Genomic DNA, 21,615 nt, shown 5'->3' with positions numbered 1-21,615 from the left:
GCATAATTAACCCCTTAACAACCGCGACGTACCCTGTACATTGCTGGTTCTTAAAGGACCACTAAATGCAGTAAACTGCATGATTAATAAGTGAATTTCAAATGAGCAGTAAATTTTTATTTATTTTTTATTATTTTTTTCCCCTGACAATCTCCCCCCCATTTTCCGGACTCCGTGTATCATGTGACAAACATCAGCCAATCACAGGCTAGTATTCGTATACCCTATTAGCTTGTGCACATACTCAGTAGGATCTTGTTCCCCAGTAAGTGTGATAATGGAAGTAAATTGGAAAGTGTCTTAAAACTGCATGCTGAATCATAAACATTTATTTTGACTTGTGTCTCTTTAAGGGTTTTACAGCTGCAGGCCCATACTATTATGACCTCCCTTCCGGCGGCTGTCATCATAGCCAGCTGCAAGAACGTGCTATCAAAATCGCAATCCACCTTCAAAGACCAGCGACGTACAGGGTAAGTCGCTGGTCTTTAAAGGGACACTGAACCCAAATTTTATCTTTCATGATTCAAATAGAGCATGCAATTTTAAGCAACTTTCTTATTTACCCCAATTATCATTTTCTCTTCATTCTCTTGCTATCTTTATTTGAAAAGCAAGAAATGCAAGTTTAGAAGCCGGCCCATTTTTGGTTCACAACCTGGGTTGTCCTTGCTGAATGGTGGATAAATGCTGTCCAGTGTCTGAACCAAAAATTGTCTGGCTCCTTAGCTTAGATGCCTTCTTTTTTTTAAATAAAGATAGCAAGAGTACAAAGAAAAATTGATAATAGGAGTAAATTAAAAAGTTGCTTAAAATTGCATTGGGTCTCAAACTCAAATTGATTATATTGGAAAAGAGATTAAACTTCTTGCGCTATAAATCCAACAGCAAGGACCAGCACCACAGATGGATACTAGTTCCCTACAAACTAGCAAAAGGAATATTGAAGTGAAAAAACAAGTACTGTGGGCGCCTTAAAGGGCAGGTCAAAAAAATATGAGTTGATTATGTCCTAATACATATGAAAAAAATCTTTTAACAAATGATAGGTAAATGATGAAGAAAATAAAAATATATTTTAACAAATGATAGGTAAATGATCAAGAAAAAAACAGCCAATTGAAATGAATGTTAAAATATAATTTAATTAGACTTTACTGAATGTATTAAAAGAGTTGTAAGCGAAATAATTCATACAATGAGATAAATATAAAAAGGCAATACTAAATGTACATAAATAAATGCATAAAAACTTGTTTATATAAAATAAGTGATTCTCTGTAAGTGACCTATCTATGTAAAGAGAAGACCTCTAAAGACACTTCAAAATACTTAGCCTCTGCTGCAGACAGGGTTAAGGATGCAAAAAAGCAGTACTAATGAGAGAAAATGAATCCTGGTTATTTAAGCAAAATAATAATGAGCTGCAACAATGATGCTCAATTCAATTTCAAAGTTTTAGGATTGGTGTAAAACGGCAATCCTGTGCAGGTTATAGCCGTGGAGAAACAGTACCTTAATTTGTTCAGGAGCTCCAAGTGTTTTTGTAATCCAGTGTAGCGGTTATACCGCCAGCATGAAACAGCTCTGGGAACCCTCTGTGTGTGATGGGAAGAAAGCCGCCGAGCTCCTCTCCCCTGCACACTCTGGAATTCCACCCTCAGCTGTGTGATGTCCGTTTGTTGCTTCAGTGTTTCCTGGAGTACGGTGTCCTTAGTGAGCCACAATAGTGTGAAGAAAGTAGTTCCGGCAACGTTTAAGCTCTTAGCAGAGCCTTTGACACAGAGGGTTCCCATCACACACAGAGGGTTCCCAGAGCTGTTTCATGCTGGCAGTATAACCGCTACACTGGATTACAAAAACACTTGGAGCTCCTGAACAAATTAAGGTACTATTTCTTCACGGCTATAACCTGCGCAGGATTGCCGTTTTACACCAATCCTAAAACTTTGAAATTGAATTGAGCATCATTGTTGCAGCTCATTGTTATTTTGCTTTAATAACCAGGATTCGTTTTCTCTCATTAGTACTGCTTTTTTGCATCCTTAACCCTGTCTGCAGCAGAGGCTAAGTATTTTGAAGTGTCTTTAGAAGTCTTCTCTCTACATAGATAGGTCACTTACAGAGAATTACTCATTTTATATAAACAAGTTTTTATGCATTTATTTATGTACATTTAGTATTGCCTTTTTATATTTATCTCATTGTATAAATTATTTCGCTTGCAACTCTTTTAATACATTCAGTAAAGTCTAATTAAATTATATTTTAATATTCATTTCAATTGGCTGTTGTTTTTTTCTTGATCATTTACCTATCATTTGTTAAAAGATATATATTTTTTTTCTTCATCATTTACCTATCATTTGTTAAAAGATTTTTTTCATATGTATTAGGACATAATCAACTCATATATTTTTTTGACCTGCCCTTTAATTTAATATAAATTTTTATTGAAAATAGTTTCTCATAGCAAAAATAAAATGTACATTAGAAATCTTGAACATGGTACATAGCCTTCCCTTGACATTGACAGACTCAATCTTCTGTCAATGTTTACACATTTCTGCCCGTAACCCAAATAACTCCAGTAAACCAAGATACTTAGGGTTGACACATTAGGTTACTTTGTTATCAACCAATACATTTTTAAATTATAACTGCATTTTTCCCATGTACAAAATTCAAAAATAAAAATAAATAGAAAGAATAGTCAGATATAAAGAGAGAGAGGGTAGGGAAGGGAAGTGGGGAAGGACCTACACAGAACCTCACCTTTTAATTCGTATAGTGCGATTTAGTATCTATACGGACCCATAGAGACCTGAGGCGCGTAAGTAAATGGACCTAATCACCAAAGACCCTTCACATGTCTTCTGCTCTGGAGTTGGGCGAATCATACATAATCCAGTAATACCAGACCTGACCTGCCCTTTAAGGCGCACACAGTACTTGTTTTCTCAAACTCAAATTACCTTGGGGCCACTGGTCAAATTTTCTTGTCCCATGGCGGCCGTTTCCAAAACTTCGAACAAAATGAATCTCTCTCACAGATTTACAGACACACAGAACCCCCCCCCCCCCCACACACTAGTTATGGCATAGCAGTATTTTAAACAAAGCAAGCTATACAGTCCCTCTCTTAGATAGACACAAAATAAAACTCACTATAAGGCAACTGTGCTTGGCACATAACTTGCTCAACCCCATTGCTTGTCCTCCTCTGCTGCTGCTCCTGACCGTCTCTGCTGCTGTCTGCTTAGACTCCAGTTTGCCCCACAGTCTCACTGAGAGTTACACTACACTCCCCCAGTGAAGTCCTGGGTCCCCTCGTCACTGCCAAACACAAGCTATGGGCAAAACAATCCTACTCACTCGCTTGCTTTGCTCCTCTGCTGCCACACCCACAAACGGCTATGGCACCAATTTTGGCGTGCTGCACACTCGGGGACTAATATAGAGGCGTGGGCCTGGAGCTGCAGCTCCTCGTGTCCCCGGAATTACGTTAACCAGCCCACAGCTCTCAGTTATGGGGAGTAAGTGGAGGGCTGCATTGTAACCGTTTTGTGGGCCGGAAATGGCCCGTGGGCCGGTACTTTTGAGACCCCTGCTTTAAGGGGTTAACATGTGCATAATATAAAGACAATGCAAATAACACTCTGAATTTCAAATAAGCAGTAGAGGGTTTTTTTTCTGACAAATTTTAATTTTTTGCCATTTGCTAGTCCTCTATATCATGTGACAACCATCAGCCAATCACAGACTAGTATACGTATACCCTGTATACTTTTGCACATGCTCAGTTGGAGCTGGTTCCTTAGTGTGTGTATATAAGAAGAATATGCAAAATTTGATAACGGAAGCAAATTAGAAAGTCTCTTAACAATGCATCCTCATGAAAGTTTAATTTTGACTTCAGTGTCCCTTTTTAAGTAGTTCAGACAATCTTGCAGCTTGTTTTTTCATTACTCTGGGACTCTTAAGGGGAAAAAGGCTACTACAGTAGCTTTTGCCTCTTGGCTCAAGCAGGTAATTCACAAGGCGTACTTGGTGGCAGGAAAGTCACCTTACAGCTCATTCTACAAGATCTGTTGCAACTTCCTGTCCTTAAAAAATAATGCATCTTTGGAACATATTTGCAAAGCTGCAACATGGTTCTCTCTGAATACCTTTTCAAAATGTTACCGCTTTATGTTTTTGCTTCTTCGCAAGCAGCTTTTGGCAGGAAAGTCCTTCAGGCCACAGTGTCTGATTAATAGCAACTGCCAGAAAATTGTCCCACCCAGTAGCTGACCCACTCAACAGAGGGCCCTGGTGCAATATGTTTTTTGGGCCCCCAAAGGTAACTTAGTAGAAAACAAAGGTATTAATATACATTCTGCTCTGTATTATGATTTTTTTAGGATAGATATATAGATAGATATATCTACAATCTGCAATAATAAAATTATTGTAAACCTTCTGCACACAATATGTATAGACTGGCTGTTATGGGGCCCCCTTCAGCTCTTTGACCCCTGTGCGACTACTGAACCAATGGTAGTTCTGCCCCTGGTCCCACCCATTCCGAAAGATTGACAATTTGATTTGGGTATTAATCCCACATGTTATGGAGCCCTATGGACTATCATCATTTTCTGAAAGAAAATTAAATGTATGCATACCCGATTCATTTTTTGGGTGACCGTGCTAATTGCACCTCTATAGACCCTGCTGTCTTTCCCACCTGTTTCCTATTCTCTGCTCAGCTATACGTTAAACTGAGGAGAGATGGGAGGGAATTTAAACTCTTGTGTGGGTACTTGGCCTCCTCCTAGTGACGGGAATTGTATCCCACATGTTATGGAGCCCTATGGACTATCAACATTCTGAAAGAAAAAAAAATTCAGGTAAGCATAAATATATATATTTTTTTTCCTTCAAATTTTTGCTCTCTTCGTTGGACTTATCACAACCTATCTGGACACATTTGTTCTTATTAGTGGCCAGATTTTTTTTTTACATATTGTTCATATATGCGCATATATTTTCCTTGTGATATAATCATCAATATTTAGAATAAAATTTGTATTATTGTCATGGTAAATGTGTATATGCTTAATCTTAACCTGTTCACATTTAAAGTGAAGGTAAAGTTTATGTAATTTGAATATATCTATGTATTCCTTGAACATAGAATATGCTAATCGCTAACTTTATTTTATAAAAAAAATTATATTTGTCTTTTTTTTAACTATATTTTTCCCTATCATTCTGTCCATAACTCCTCCCAACCTCTACATCCGGTTTGTAATGTGCTGTTACGTATAGAGTGATCCTACCCGGCTCTATACGTAACAGCAGGAGCGCGTTCACGATGAGCAATCTAACTGCGCATGCGCGATTCTAAGCGCACCCATCTCCCTTCAACCAACATTAACTGGCCTTAAGCAGAAACAGTACGCATGCGCGAAACTAGAACGCCCGGTGTAGTCTTTGATGGAGAAATAGACTCTAGCGCATGCGCAGTATAGCGAGTGGGCGGATGACGTCGGGTCACGGGCACCTAACGGCCAGAAATTCAACTGGTTGCTCTAAAAACGTGACCAGAAATAAAAAAAAAAATACAGAGCGGGATGATTGTGAAAATCGGCAAAAAAGGATTTTAAATAGAAAATAAAGGCTTTTGAAGTAATAATGTAAAAAATCATGAATGAAAGTCCCATTCATTTTTAAAAAATAATTGGATTCTGTATCCGTGTCAAGGTAACTTTACCTTCACTTTAAGCCAAATTAGGTGCTTCCTATTTTGTTCTAATTGCTCTAAAGCTCCCTGCTCTGGCGAGATTATTCCTCAGACAGTTTTATAAAGGTAAATGTTGGCTTAATGGCTGCTAATCTCATTTAGCATGTTACTGGATGTGAGGAGAGTGTTAGATTTCAACATAATGCTGAAAAAAGCCCTAAATATTCTGCGTGTTTTCTCTTCATGCTGATGTTTTTTATCATCGGACCCAGAGTCTCACTGAGGAGAAATAGCAGATGTGCATATTGCAAATCCTGCACCTCTCTGCTTCCATTGATTGAGCTTAAAGCACTTCCGTGGGTGTTGGGGAAACGTTTTTGAGGCACAGTTGACCTGTGGGTTTAAAAGGTCCTGACTTAAAGGGGCAGCAAAGTCAGAATTAAACTGACTAGATTGAGCATGCAGTTTTAAACAACTTTGCAATTTACTTCTATTATTAAATTTGATAAAAGAAAAAGCATCAGTCTCCCTGGTGTTTAGTGGTGACCTGGATCACCTCTTTCAAATAATTCTCGTGTGTCTGTAATGCAGGGGAGGCATCATTTTATTAAGAAATGCATGTTTCTCTTGTTAAGTGTATCCAGTCCACGGATCATCCATTACTTATGGAATATATTCTCCTTCCCAACAGGAAGTTGCAAGAGTCCATCCACAGCAAAGCTGCTATATAGCTCCTCCCCTAACTGCCATATTCAGTCATTCTCTTGCAAGCCTCAACATAGATAGGAGGTCGTGAGAGTCTGTGGTGATTTATACTTAGTTTATTCTTCAATCAAAAGTTTTTTTATTTTTAAATGGCACCGGAGTGTGCTGTTTATCTCAGGCAGTATTTGGAAGAAGAATCTGCCTGCATTTTTCTATGATCTTAGCAGACGTAACTGAGATCCATTTGCTGTTCTCACACATTCTGAGGAGTGAGGTACTTCAGAGGGGGAATGGCGTGCAGGTTTTCCTGCAGATAAGGTATGTGCAGTAAAATATTTTTCTAGGAATGGAATTGACTAAGAAAATACTGCTGATACCGAAGTAATGTAAGTAAAGCCTTAAATGCAGCGATAGTGACTGGTATCAGGCTTATTAATAGAGATACATACTCTTATAAAAATGTGTTTTAAAACGTTTGCTGGCATGTTTAATCGTTTTTTAACGTACATTGGTGATAACACTGTAATGTTGGTATAGCCTTAAATGCAGTAAAAGCGACTGGTATCAGGCTTATTAATAGAGATACATACTCTTATAAAAATGTGTTTTAAAACGTTTGCTGGCATGTTTAATCGTTTTTTAACATATGTTTGGTGATAAAACTTATTGGGGCCTAAGTTTTTTCCACATGGCTGGCTTAAATTTTGCATAGAAACAGTTAACTGAAGCTTCCCACTGTTGTAATATGAGTGGGAGGGGCCTAATTTAGCGCTTTTTTGCGCAGTTAAAATTACAAAATGAATTATCTAGATTCCCTCAGCAGTCCCATGAATACTACAGGACATTTCTAAAGGGCTAAAAAGACTTCCAAAATCGTTTTTAGGGAAGGTAATCCACAGCTCTGCTGTGGCAGTTTTGTCTGTTTTTAAAAAAACGTCTGTCGTTTTTTTTTTTATCTGTTTTTTGCATTAAGGGGTTAATCATCCATTTGCAAGTGGGTGCAATGCTCTGTTACCTTATTACATGTACTGTAAAAATTTCGTTTGTTTTACTGCCTTTTTTCACTGTTTTTCAAATTTTGACAAAATTTGTTTCTCTTAAAGGCACAGTAACGTTTTATATATTTGCTTGTTAACTTGATTTAAAGTGTTTTCCAAGCTTATTAGTCTCATTATTAGTCTGTTCTAACATGTCTGACATAGAGGAAGCTCTGTGTTCATTATGTTTTAAGGCCATGGTGGAACCCCATCTTAGAATGTGTACCAGATGTACTGATTTCTTGTTAAACAATAAAGATCATTTTTTGTCTTTAAAAACATTATCACCAGAGGATTCTGTCGTGGGGGTAGTTATTTCGACTAACTCTCCCCACGTGTCAGACCTTTTGACTCACGCTTTAGGGACTCACGCTCAAATGGCGCCAAGTACATCAAGGGCACCCATAGAGTTTATTTTACCAGGGGACTCTGTCGAGGGGAAAGTTATGCCGATTAACTCTCCCCACGTGTCAGACCCTTTGACTCCCGCTTCAGGGACTCACGCTCAAATGGCGCCAAGTACATCAAGGGCGTCCATAGCGTTTATTTTACAAGACATGGCAAATTTGGTGAATAATACTCTGGCAGCAGTATTAGTCAGACTACCTGAAATTAAAGGAAAGCAGATCGCTCTGGGGGTAGATACAGAGCATACAGACGCTTTAAGAACCATGTATGATACTACCTCACAATATGCTTAGTCTGTGGGTGATTTTTTTTTTTTTTTTTTGACTCAGGGAAGATGATTTAACCTGATTCTGATATTTCTACATTTAAAATTTATGCTTAAGAACCTCCACTTGTTGCTCAGGGAGGCTTTGGCTGCTCTGAATGAATGTGTACAATCGCAGGGCCAGAGAAATTGTGTAGACTGGATAAATAATATGCAGTGCCGGTGTGTACTGATGTTTTTCCAATACCTAAAGAGGTTTACTAAAAATTTTTTTTAATAAGGAATGGTATAGACCAGGTGTGCCGTAATCTTCCCCTCCTATTTTTTAGAAGAATGTTTTCTAATAGTTACCACCACGGGACTTCTGGCAGACAGTTCCTAAGGTGGAGAGAAGAGTTTCTACTCTAGCTAAGCGTACCACTACCTCTGGCGAGGACAGTTGTGCTTTTTAGATCCGATGGATAAAAAATGTTTATTCAACAGGGTTTTATCCTGCAGCCCCTTGCATACATTGCTTCTGTCACTGCTGCTGCGGCGTTATGGGTTGAGTCTCTTGAGGAGGCTTTACAGTTAGCGACTCCATTGGATGAATATATTTGACAAGGTTATGCTAGCCAATTCCTTTGTTTTCTGATGCCTTTGTTCATTTGACTAGACTAACGGCTAAGAATTCTGTTTTTTACTATACTGGCGCGCAGAGCGCTATGGCTTATATCATGGTCAGCTGTCGTGACTTTAATAAATAAGCTACTTAACTTCCCTTCAAGGGGCAGACCCTATTCGGGCCTGGTTTGAAGGAGATTATTGCTTATATCACTGGAGGAAAAGGTCATGCCCTTCCTCAGGATAGGAATCAAGGGCCAAAAAAGGTCTAATTTTCGTGCCTTTTAAAACTTCAGGGCAGGTGTGGCATCCACTTCCTCTAAGGCAAAACAAGAGGGAATTTTTGCTCAGTCCAAGGCGGTCTGGAGACAATTGGACCTGGAACAAAGATAAGCAGGCCAAGGAGCCGGCTGCTGCCTCTGAGGCAGCATGAAGGAACGGACCCCTATCCGGTAACGGATCCTATAGGGGGCAGACTTTCATTCTTCGCCCGGGCGTGGGCAAGAGATGCCCAGGATCCCTAGGCATTGGAATTTATATCCCAGAGATATCTTCTGGATTTCAAAGATTCCCCCCCAAAAAAAGGGGAGATTTCGCCTTCACAATTATCTGCAAACCAGATAAAGAAGGAGGCATTCTTACATTGTGTACGAGATCCATCCAGTTCCAAGAGAGGAACAGGGACACAGTTTTTACTCAAATCTGTTTGTGGTTCCCAAGGTGAGGGAACCTTCAGACCTATTTTGGATCTAAAGATCTTAAACAAATTCCTCAGAATTCCGTCATTTAAGATGGAAACTATTCGTACCATCTGAACTATGATCCAGTAGAGTCAATAGAGGACTACAATGGATTTGAAGGATGCTTATCCTCACATTGTGATGCATAAAGATCACCTTCGTTTTTCAGGTTTGCCTTTCTAGACAGGCATTACCAGTTTGTAGCTCTTTCCTTTGGGATATCTACAGCCCCAAGAATCTTTATGGAGGTTCTGGGGTCGCTTTGGCGGTCCTTAGGCCGCGGGGCATAGAAGTGGCCCCTTAGTTAGACGACATCCTGATACAGGCGTCAAACATCCAAATTGCCAAGTCTCATACGGACGTAGTACTGGCATTTCTGAGATCACATGGGTGGAAAGTGAACAAGGAAAGAGTTCTCTATCCCCAATCTCAAGGGTTTCCCTCCTAGGGACTCTGATAGATTCTGTAAAAATGAAAATTTACCTGACGGAGTCCAGGTTGTCAAAGTTTCTAAATTTCTGCCGTGTTTTTCATCCCATCCGCGCCTCTTCGGTGGCTCAGTACATGAATGAAATCGGCTTACTAGGTAGCGGCAAGGGACATAGTACCGTTTGCACGTCTACATTTCAGACCGCTGCAACTATGCATGCTCAGTCAGAGGAACGGAGATTACACAGATTTGTTCCCCTGTTGATCCTGGACCAAGAGACCAGATTCTCTTCTCTGGTGACTATGTCGGGTCCATCTGTCCAAGGGTATGACCTTCCGCAGGTCAGATGGGACAATTGTTACAATGGATGCCAGCCTTTTAGGTTGGGATGCAGTCTGGAACTCCCTGAAGGCTCAGGGATAGTGGACTTAGGAGGAGACCCTCCTTCTAATAACTATTCTGGGAGTGATATTCCATGCTCTTCAGACTTGGCCTCAGTTAGCAACTCGGAGGTACATCATACTCAGTCGGACAATATACACGACTGTGGCTTACATCAGCCATCAAGGGGGAACAGAAGTTCCCTAGTGATGTTAGAAGTCTTACAATAATTCACTGGACAGAGACTCACTCTTGTCTATCAGCTATCCATATCCCAGGTGTTGAGAACTGGGAGGTGGATTTTCTAAGTCGTCTGACTTTTCTTCCGGGGGAGTGGGATTTCCTCCAGAGGTCAAGACCAAGCAGGAGAGGGCTTTGGTGTTTTTGACAGCGCCTGCGTAGCCACGCAGGACCTGGTATGCAGATCTGGTGGACATGTCATCCTTTCCATCACGGTCTCTGCTTCTGAGACAGGTCCCTCTACCTCCGGGTCCTTTCAACCATCTAAATAGAATCAATCTGAGATGGACTGCCTGGAGACTGAACGCTTGATGTTATCAAAGCATGGCTTCTCCGAGTCAGTCATTGATACCTTAAATACAGACATGAAAGCCTGTCTCTAGGAAAATTGAACATAGATATGGTGTAAATATCTGGTTGTTATGAATCCAAGGGTTACTCATGGAGTAAAGCCTGGATTCCCAGGATATTATCTTTTCTCCAAGATGTTTTTGAGAAAAGGGTTGTCAGCTAATTCCTTTAAAAGGGACATATTTTTACTCTGTCTATTTTTTTGCACCAGCGTCTGGCAGGTATTCTAGACGTTCAGGCATTTGGTCAGGCTTTGGTTAGATCCAAGCCTGTGTTTAAAACTGTTGCTCCACCATGGAGCTTAAACCTGGTTCTTAAGGCTCTTCAAGAAGTTCCGTTTGAACCTTTTTTGTTCCATAGATATCAATCTTTATCTTGGAAAGTTCCTTTTGGGTAGCTATTTCCTCGACTCGTAGAGTCTCCAAGTTATCTGTGTTACAATGTGATTCTCTTTATCTGGTCCTTCGTACGGATAAGGTAGTCCTGCGTACCAACCTGGGTTTTTTCCTAAGGTGGTATCTAACAAGAACATAACTCAAGAGATAGTTGTTCCATGCTTGTATCCTAATCCTTCCTCAAAGAAGGAACGTCTATTACACAATATTGGACGTGGTTTGTGCTTTAAATTTTTACTTACAAGTTACTACAGTTTTCATCAAACGTTCACCTTGTTTGTTGTCTATTCTGGACAGAGGAGAGGTCAAAAGACTTCAGCAGCCTCTCTGTCTTTTTGTTAAAAAGCATAATTCATTTAGCTTATGAGACTGCTGGACAGCAGCCTCCTGAAGGGATTGCAGCTCATTCTACTAGAGCTGTGGTTTTCACTTGGGCCTTTTTTAAATGTGGCTTCTGTTGAACAGATTTACAAGACGGAGTCTTGGTCTGCGCTTCATACTTTTTCAAATTTAACAAATTTGATACCTTGCTTCTTCGGAGGCTATTTTTGGGAGAAAGGTTTGTTTTTTTTTTACAGGCAGTGGTAACTTCCGTTTAAGTACCTGCCTTGTCCCTCCCATCATCCGTGTACTTTAGCTTTGGTATTGGTATTCCATAAGTAATGGATGATCCGTGGACTGGATACACTTAACAAGAGAAAACATAATTTATGCTTACCTGATAAATTTATTTCTCTTGTAGTGTATCCAGTCCACGGCCCGCCCTGTCACTTTAAGGCAGGTAATTTTTTCATTTGAACTACAGTCACCAGTGCACCCTATGGTTTTTCCTTTCTCTGCATGTTTTCGGTCGAATGACTGAATATGGCAGTTAGGGGAGGAGCTATATAGCAGCTTTGCTGTGGGTGGACTCTTGCAACTTCCTGTTGGGAAGGAGAATATATTCCATAAGTAATGGATGATCCATGGACTGGATACACTACAAGAGAAATAAATTTATCAGGTAAGCATAAATTATGTTTTTACAGGAATAAGACTTTACAGGGGTATGTATAAAACAATATACAAAATTCACGGACCCCAACATTTTAACCGTACTTTCACTTTAGTCAATTCATGAATACATTTAAAAAAAAAAAAAAAAAAAAAAGACTGCTCTCCGAGACAGAAATACAAGCTAAAAAGCTATTGAATGTTAAAGGGACAGTAAAACTAAAATTAATCTTGCATATAGCAGATAGAACATACAATTTTAAACACCTTTCCAATTTACTTCTCTTTTCTAATTTGCTTTGCTCTTTTGATATAATTTGCTTAAAGTATACCTAGGTTTGCTCAGGACTAGCAGCAATGCACTATAGGAAGCTAGCTGATGATTTGTGGCTGCATATGTATGCCTCTGATCATTGGTTCACTGTATGTGTTCAGCAGTGTTAACTTTGTCGACTAAAACAAGACTTAAATGAGGATAAAACTAAAGAAATTCTGATGACTAAAATACAACTAAAACTAAAATGGCATTTTAGTCAAAAGACTATGACTAAAACTAAATCACTTTATGCAATTTGATATAATCAATCCGTATCGAATTACTGCTCTTTTGTGTAAAAAAAAAAAAAGAAAAGAAAAAAAAAAAAGCAAGCCTATCTTTTTTTTTTTTTTTTCTTTTTTTTACGAAAATTGGTTTTATTTTAAGATAAAGATGTTATATACCACAACAGTTAAATCTGTATTGCATGTTCAAACCTTAATAATATAAATAAAAACAGTTAATAAACCTTTACTACAGGAGTATCTAATGAGTGTGAAAGTTCTAGAGCTGTGTTAATTTTGCTGAAATTTTTTTAAAAACTGTGAACAATCAACTGATTTATTCTATAAGATACAATGAGTCCACGGATTCATCCTGGGATATTATCCTCCTGCTAACAGGAAGTGGCAAAGAGCACCACAGCAGAGCTGTCTATATAGCTCCTCCCTTGACTCCACCCCCCAGTCATTCTCTTTGCCTACTCTAAGTACTAGGAAGGGTAAAGTGAAAGAGGTGACAAAATGTTAGTTTTTATTTTCTTCAAGCAAGAGTTTTTTATTTTAAATGGTACCGGTGTGTACTATTTTCCCTCAGGCAGCAGATGGATGAAGACTTCTGCCTGGAGGCTGATGATCTTAGCGTTTGTCACTAAGATCCATAGCAGTTCCCACAGAATGGCTGAGGAGTACTTAAGAAACTTCAGTGTGAGGAATGTTTTTCATGCTATAAGCAGTGAGGTATGTTCAGTCATTTTTTTTCTGGAGAGACTGTGGTATTTCAGAATTGGCTGACAGTATTCCCATGAGGGAAAGGGTAAGCAGTAAACCTAAAAGATATAGAGCGGTATTACTAAGCTTGCATATATGGGCTAAGAAAAAATAGTTGACACTGAGTTTGAATGTTTGTGGGCAAACGTTTATTTAACTGGGAGTGCTGATAACGTTTTTAGAGAAGGAACATTTTTCATGCTTAATGAGAGGGTACACTTGGCTTCTTTTTGGGTTTAGGAACCCACATGGCTAGTTTGAGACCGCTCTGGTGTGGCTCATTTGGGCTGAGAGACATTGAGTGAGATGGGCGGGGCCTATTTTCACGCCTCAGTTGCGCAGTTGTATTTGACAGGCAAGCTCCAACTCCGGTGGGCCCTTGTGAGAGTATTGGGCCAAACCGAAGCTTTAACCCTGTTTTACAGACCCCTGAGGGCAGGTAGGCGCCACAGCAGGGCTGTGGCGAGGTGCAGGGGCTGTTTTTTCTTGATTTAAACTTTTATTAATTATCCGTTTTTTTTTCTAGTAAGAGTTAAGTGTTCCTTTCCTTGTGGGGCAAACTTAGCTGCATAGTTTGAATGCTTATATCATAAAATTGAAACGATTTGATTGTTTTAAAGCAGTTTTGCAAAACGTGTATGCTTTTTTTTCTCTTAAAGACGCAGTACCGTTTTTTAAGATTGTTATTTTTTCACTAAATAAAGTGTTTTCAAGCCAGTTTGTGGTCATTATTAGCCTGTTTAACATGTCTGACATTGAGGAAAGCCAATGTTCAATGTGTTTAGAAGCCATTGTGGAACCCCCACTTAAAATGTGTCCCTCATGCACTGAAAGGGCCATAAATTGCAAAGAACATATTTAATTAGCTGATAAAAGTATGTCGCAGGATGATTCTCAGTCAGAAGAGAATCAGGTTATGCCATCTAATTCTTCCCAAGTGTCACAACCATTAACGCCCGCACAAGCGACGCCAAGTACTAGTGCGTCTAATTCTTTCACCCTGCAAGATATGGCCGCAGTTATGTCTACTACCCTCACTGAGGTTTTATCTAAACTGCCTGGGTTGCAGGGGAAGCGCAGTAGGTCCGGTGTGAGAGTAAATGCTGAGCCCTCTGACGCTTTATTAGCCATCTCCGATGTACCCTCACAATGTTCTGAGTTGGGGGTGAGGGAATTGCTGTCTGAGGGAGAGCTTTCTTATTCAGGAAAGATGTTCCCTCAAACAGACTCGGATATGACGTCTTTTAAATTTAAGCTAGAACACCTCCGCTTGTTGCTCAGGGAGGTTTTAACGACTCTGGATGATTGTGACTCTATTGTAATTCCACCAGAGAAATTGTGTAAAATGGATAGATATCTAGAGGTTCCTGCTTACACTAATGTTTTTCCGGTCCCTAAGAGGATTTCGGACATTGTTACTAAGGAGTGGGATAGACCAGGTATTCCGTTCTCTCCCCCTCCTACTTTTAAGAAAATGTTTCCCATATCAGACACCATTTGGGATTTGTGGCAGACGGTCCCTAAGGTGGAGGGAGCTATTTCTACCCTGGCTAAGTGTACAACTATACCTATTGAGGACAGTTGTGCTTTCAAAGATCCTATGGATAAAAAATTAGAGGGTCTTCCAAAGAAAATATTTATTCATCAGGGTTTTCTTCTGCATTGTTCCTGTAACTACAGCAGCTGCTTTTTGGTTCGAGGCTCTAGAGGAGGCTCTTAAGGTTGAGACCCCATTAGATGATATTCTGGACAGAATTAGGGCTCTCAAGCTAGCTAATTCTTTCATTACAGATGCCGCTTTTCAACTGGCTAAATTAGCGGCAAAGAATTCAGGTTTTGCCATTTTAGCGCAAAGAGTGTTATGGCTTAAGTCCTGGTCTGCTGACGTGTCATCAAAATCTAAGCTTTTAGCCATTCCTTTCAAGGGTAAGACCCTATTCGGGCCTGAACTGAAAGAGATCATTTCAGACATCACTGGAGGAAAAGGCCATGCCCTTCCTCAGGATAAGACAAATAATAATAATTTTCTTTCCTTTTGAATCTTCAAAGGTGGTCCCTCTACCTCCTCCCCTGCTGCAAAGCAGGTGGGGAATTTTGCTCAATCCAAGTCAGTCTGGAGACCTAACCAGACTTGGAATAAGGGTAAACAGGCCAAGAAGCCCACTGCTGCCACCAAGACAGCATGAAGGGGTAGCCCCCGATCCGGGATCGGATCTAGTAGGGGGCAGACTTTCTCTCTTTGCTCAGGCTTGGGCAAGAGACGTTCAGGACTCCTGGGCTTTAGAAATCGTAACCCAGGGGTATCTTCTGGATTTCAAAGATTCTCCTCCAAGGGGGAGATTCCATCTTTCTCAATTGTCTGCAAACCAGACAAAAAGAGAGGCGTTCTTACGCTGTGTAGAAGACATATACCATGGGAGTGATCCGCCCAGTTCCGAAAACAGAACTGGGGCAGGGGTTTTACTCCAATCTGTTTGTGGTTCCCAAAAGAGAGGGAACCTTCAGACCAATTTTAGATCTCAAGATCCTAAACAAATTCCTCAGAGTCCCATCTTTCAAGATGGAGACCATTCGGACTATTTTACCAATGATCCAGGAGGGTCAATATATGACAACCGTGGACTTAAAGGATGCGTATCTACACATCCCTATCCACAAAGATCATCACCAGTTCCTCAGGTTCGCCTTTCTGGACAGGCATTACCAGTTTGTGGCTCTTCCCTTCGGGTTGGCCACAGCTCCCAGAATTTTCACAAAGGTGCTAGGGTCCCTTCTGGCGGTTCTAAGGCCGCGGGGCATAGCAGTGGCGCCTTATCTGGACGATATCTTAATTCAGGCGTCGACTTACCAACTAGCCAAGTCTCACACGGACATCGTGTTGGCTTTTCTCAGATCTCACTTGTGGAAGGTGAACGTAAAGAGTTCACTAATTCCTCTCACAAGAGTTCCTTTCCTGGGAACTCTGATAGCTTCGGTGGACATGAAAATTTTTCTGATGGAGGTCAGGAAATCAAAGATTTTAACCACCTGCCGAGCTCTTCATTCCATTCCTCGGCCGTTAGTGGCTCAGTGTATGGAGGTGATTGGACTGATGGTAGCGGCAATGGACATAGTGCCGTTTGCTCGCTTGCATCTCAGACCACTGCAACTATGCATGCTCAAACAGTGGAATGGGGATTATGCAGATTTATCTCCTCAGATAAATCTGGATAAAGAGACCAGAGACTCTCTTCTTTGGTGGTTGTCACAGGATCATCTGTCCCAGGGAATGTGTTTCCGCAGGCCAGCGTGGGTCATAGTGACGACGGACGCCAGCCTATTGGGCTGGGGTGCAGTCTGGAATTCCCCGAAAGCTCAGGGTTTGTGGACTCAGGAGGAGGCTCTCCTCCCGATAAATATTCTAGAACTGAGAGCGATATTCATCGTGCTTCAGGCGTGGCCTCAGCTGGCTTCAGCCAGATTCATAAGATTCCAGTCGGACAATATCACGACTGTAGCATATATAAATCATCAGGGGGAACAAAGTTATCAAGCGATGATAGAGGTTACCAAAATAATTCGATGGGCAGAGACTCACTCTTGCCATCTATCAGCAATCTATATCCCAGGAGTGGAGACCTGGGAAGCGGATTTTCTAAGTCGTCAGACTTTTCATCCGGAGTGGGAACTCCATCCGGAGGTGTTTGCACAATTGATTCAGCAATGGGGCACACCAGAATTGGATCTGATGGCGTCTCGCCAGAACGCCAAACTTCCTTGTTACGGGTCCAGGTCAAGGGATCCTCAGGCAGTACTGATAGATGCTCTAGCAGTACCCTGGTCGTTGAACCTGGCTTATGTTTTTCCACCATTCCTCTCCTTCCTCGTTTGATTGCCAGAATCAAACAGGAGAGAGCTTCAGTGATTTTGATAGCACCTGCGTGGCCACACAGGACTTGGTATGCAGACCTGGTGGACATGTCATCTCTTCCACTCTGCCACTGAGACAGGACCTTCTGATTCAAGGTCCGTTCCAGCATCCAAATCTAGTTTCTCTGCGGCTGACTGCTTGGAGATTGAACGCTTGATTTTATCCAAGCGGGGTTTCTCTGAGTCGGTCATAGATACCTTGATTCAGGCTTGAAAGCCTGTCATAAGATATGGCGTAAATATCTTTATTGGTGCGAATCCAAAGGCTACTCATGGAGTAAGATCAGGATTCCTAGGATTTTGTCCTTTCTCCAAGAGGGATTGGGGAAGGGGCTATCAGCTAGTTCCTTAAAGGGACAGATATCTGCTTTATCAATTCTACTGCACAAGCGTCTGGCAGATGTTCCAGACGTTCAGTCGTTCTGTCAGGCTTTAGTTAGAATCAAGCCTGTGTTAAACCTGTTGCTCCGCCATGGAGTTTGAATTTAGTTCTTAAAGTTCTTCAAGGGGGTTCCGTTTGAACCTATGCATTCCATAGATATTAAGCTTCTATCTTGGAAAGTTCTGTTTTTAGTTGCTATCTCTTCGGCTCGAAGAGTTTCTGAACTATCTGCATTGCAATGCGACTCTCCTTATCTTGTTTTCCATGCTGATAAGGTGGTTTTGCGTACCAAACCTGGATTCCTTCCTAAGGTTGTTACTAATAGGAATATCAATCAGGAAATTGTTGTTCCTTCTGTGTCCTAATCCTTCCTCTAAGAAGGAGCGTCTGTTGCACAACTTGGACGTGGTTCGTGCTTTGAAGTTTTACTTGCAAGCGACCAAAGATATGTTACCATATCGCTTTATGCTGAGAGGAGCCTATTGCACTTGGCCTCTCTCTCTATTACTGGAGGCTCCTGGATTTCCTGGTATCCTGTAAGCACCTGATTAAGTCTGGTGGGTGACCATATTGATCCCATCTTGCCTCTATAGCATCAAAGGAGATGCTACAACAAATGTGAGTACCCTTCTCAATAACTTATTGACTCATATTTGTTAAGACAATACTAGGCCATATAGGCACCTTTGTCCCTTTGTGTTGTTCATCTAGACATCACAGCTACAACGGAATTTGGTCTCCTGGGTGACTAATAGAAATCCCAGACTGCTGCAATAGCACTATTTGAGGTGCTTTTCTAAATGTGAGTTTATACTGAATATTCACACATATCTATCCTCTGGACCAGACAATATTGGGCCATGTGGCGCTTCTGTTTCTTCTTGTCTTCTTAGATATCCGTTTGGCATACGAGACTGCTGAACAGCAGCCTCCTGAAAGGATTACAGCTCACTCTACTAGAGTGGTGGCTTCTACATGGGCTTTTAAAAATGATGCTTCTGTTGAACAGATTTGTAAGGCTGCGACTTGGTCTCCGCTTCTTACCTTTTCCAAATTTTCCAAATTTGATACTTTTGCTTCTTCGGAGGCTATTTTTGGGAGAAAAGTTCTTCAAGCAGTGGTGCCTTCTGATCTGTCTTGTCCCTCCCGTTCATCCGTGTCCTGTAGCTTTGGTATTGTATCCCACACGTAAAGGATGAATCCGTGGAATTGTCTTACCTTATAGAAGAAAAGTAAATTTATGCTTACCTGATAAATTAATTTCTTCTATGGTACGAAGAGTCCACGGCCCGCCCTGTCATTTTAAGACAGATTATATTTTTTGATTTTAAACTTCAGTCACCTCTGCACCTTTTAGTTTCTCCTTTTTTCTTCCTGTACTTTCAGTCGAATGACTGGGGGGTGGAGCCTAAGGGAGGAGATATATAGACACCTCTGCTGTGGTGCTCTTTGCCACTTCCTGTTAGCAGGAGGATAATATCCCACAAGTAAAGGATGAATCCGTGGACTCGTCGTACTATAGAAGAAATTAATTTATCAGGTTCTCTCTCTCTCCCACAAACGTGAGGAGAGGGAGGGAGATCCACACTGATCAGAGTCAATATTTACAAATATTAACATGATCAGACAAATGGGATATTTTATTATTAAAAAATAAATTATAGAGCAAGCTCAGATTGGATGACCCTAGCCTGTCCCTATGATGATATAAAGAACAGACAAAGCACTAATGGAAGCACCTATAGCTCTCTACAATAGGTTTCCTAGTGAACCTAGTGGTAAGAAGTATGAAAAGTAAAGAGCGCCTACCTAAATTAAAGGCTAAGGTAACTGAACAATATGTAGAACATTTTTATTCGGATAATGCAATATCCAATAAACAAACATAAAATGACATATAATAAAATCATGGATCCATGAGATGAGCATACACATGCATAGTTAAAAATACATCATAGAAATCAATATTAATGGTAGATACCCTTTTGAGAATGCAGGGAGAAATGTCCAAATGAGTGGTATGAATCAGTGAAGAGTGTGGCGTGACCGTGTTCAATTTCCAAATGCAAGAAAAAAATTCTAGCCTGCTCTCCTTTTTGCTTGTCTCTCCTATGCCACAGCCACTGCCCTCTCCCCGCCTACCAGCACAGCACAGGTATCTCCCTTTGTTAACATTCTTCCTACAGCCACTGCCCTGCCTCCCAGCCCTCCCACCTTCCAGCACCTATTTAATGGAAGTTGCTGCTGCCTTACTCTGAGACTGCAGCCTCTTCTAGCCTGCTCTCCTTTCTGCTTGTCTCTCCCATGCCACAGCCACTGCCCTCCCTCCGCCTACCAGCACAGCACAGGTAACTCCCTTTGTTAACATTCTTCCTACAGCCACCCACTGCCCTGCCCCCCGCCTCCCAGCCCTCCCACCTTCCAGCACCTATTTAATGGAAGTTGCTGCTGCCTTACTCTGAGACTGCAGCCTCTTCTAGCCTGCTCTCCTTTCTGCTTGTCTCTCCCATGCCACAGCCACTGCCCTCCCTCCGCCTACCAGCACAACACAGGTAACTCCCTTTGTTAACATTCTTCCTACAGCCACTGCCTCCCAGCCCTCCCAGCTCCCAGCACCTATTTAATGGAAGTTGCTGCGAAGAACTACCGCACAATCTCTTTGCTCCCCTTTGCGGCCAAAGTCATTGAGAAGTCCATCAACGCGCAACTCGTTGACTACATCGAAGCCAACCACACCCTGGACCCCTCCCAATCCGGTTTCAGGAGCAACCACAGCACCGAGACCGCCCTCCTCGCTGCCACAGACTACATCCTCGCCCTACTCGACCGAGGAGAGACAGCCGTCCTCATTCTCCTAGACCTCTCAGCAGCGTTAGACACTGTCTCCCACCTCACCCTCCGCAACCGACTAAACAATGCCGGCATACGTAACAAAGCCCTGGAATGGATCACCTCCTTCCTCACCGGCAGAACCCAGAAAGTTAGACTCCCACCCTTCACCTCCAAGCCCACAGAAATCTGCTGCGGTGTACCCCAAGGCTCTTCGCTGAGCCCCACCCTATTCAACATCTACATGGCTCCTCTCTCCGCCATTGCCCGACGACACAACCTCAACATCGTCTCCTATGCCGACGACACCCAGCAAATCATCTCACTCACCAGTGACCCCACCACCGCCAAGAGAAACGTCCACGAAGGGCTGACAGCAATCGCCACCTGGATGAACTACAACTGCATAAAGCTGAACGCAGACAAGACCGAAGTCCTCCTCCTCGGTCCCACCACATCTGCTTGGAATAACTCATGGCCCCAGCCCTCGGACACCCTCCAATCCCCACTGACCATGCACGAAATATAGACGTCATCCTGGACTCATCGCTCTCCATGGACCGGCAAATCAACGCCGTCTCTTCTGCATGCTTCCACACACTTCACCTGCTGCGAAAGATCTTCAAATGGATCCCAACCAAGACCAGGAAGACTGTCACTCACGCCCTCGTCAGCAGCCGACTGGACTATGGTAACGCACTCTACGCCGGCACCACCATCAAGCTCCAAAAGAGACTACAGCGCATCCAGAACTCCTCGGTCAGACTAATCCTTGACATCCTTCGTCCATGCCACATCACCAAACACCTGCGGGACCTGCACTGGCTCCCCATCAACAAAAGAATAACCTTCAAGCTTCTCACCCATGCATTCAAGGGCCTCCACAACATCTGTCCCGAATACTTGAATCACCGCGT

The 21,615-nt window shown here is 41.8% G+C and overlaps 1 protein-coding gene across 2 annotated transcripts in view; it reads left to right on the top strand.

Annotated features, from left to right (window-relative positions):
- Positions 1–21,615, top strand: part of ARL15 (ADP ribosylation factor like GTPase 15) — a 991,451-nt gene that overhangs the window by 88,161 nt on the left and 881,675 nt on the right. The gene's annotated exons all lie outside the window — the stretch shown is intronic.

This window comes from Bombina bombina, chromosome 2, assembly GCF_027579735.1.
Source record: "Bombina bombina isolate aBomBom1 chromosome 2, aBomBom1.pri, whole genome shotgun sequence".
Taxonomy (NCBI): domain Eukaryota; kingdom Metazoa; phylum Chordata; class Amphibia; order Anura; family Bombinatoridae; genus Bombina; species Bombina bombina.
This window is presented reverse-complemented; position numbering and strand designations above follow the sequence as displayed.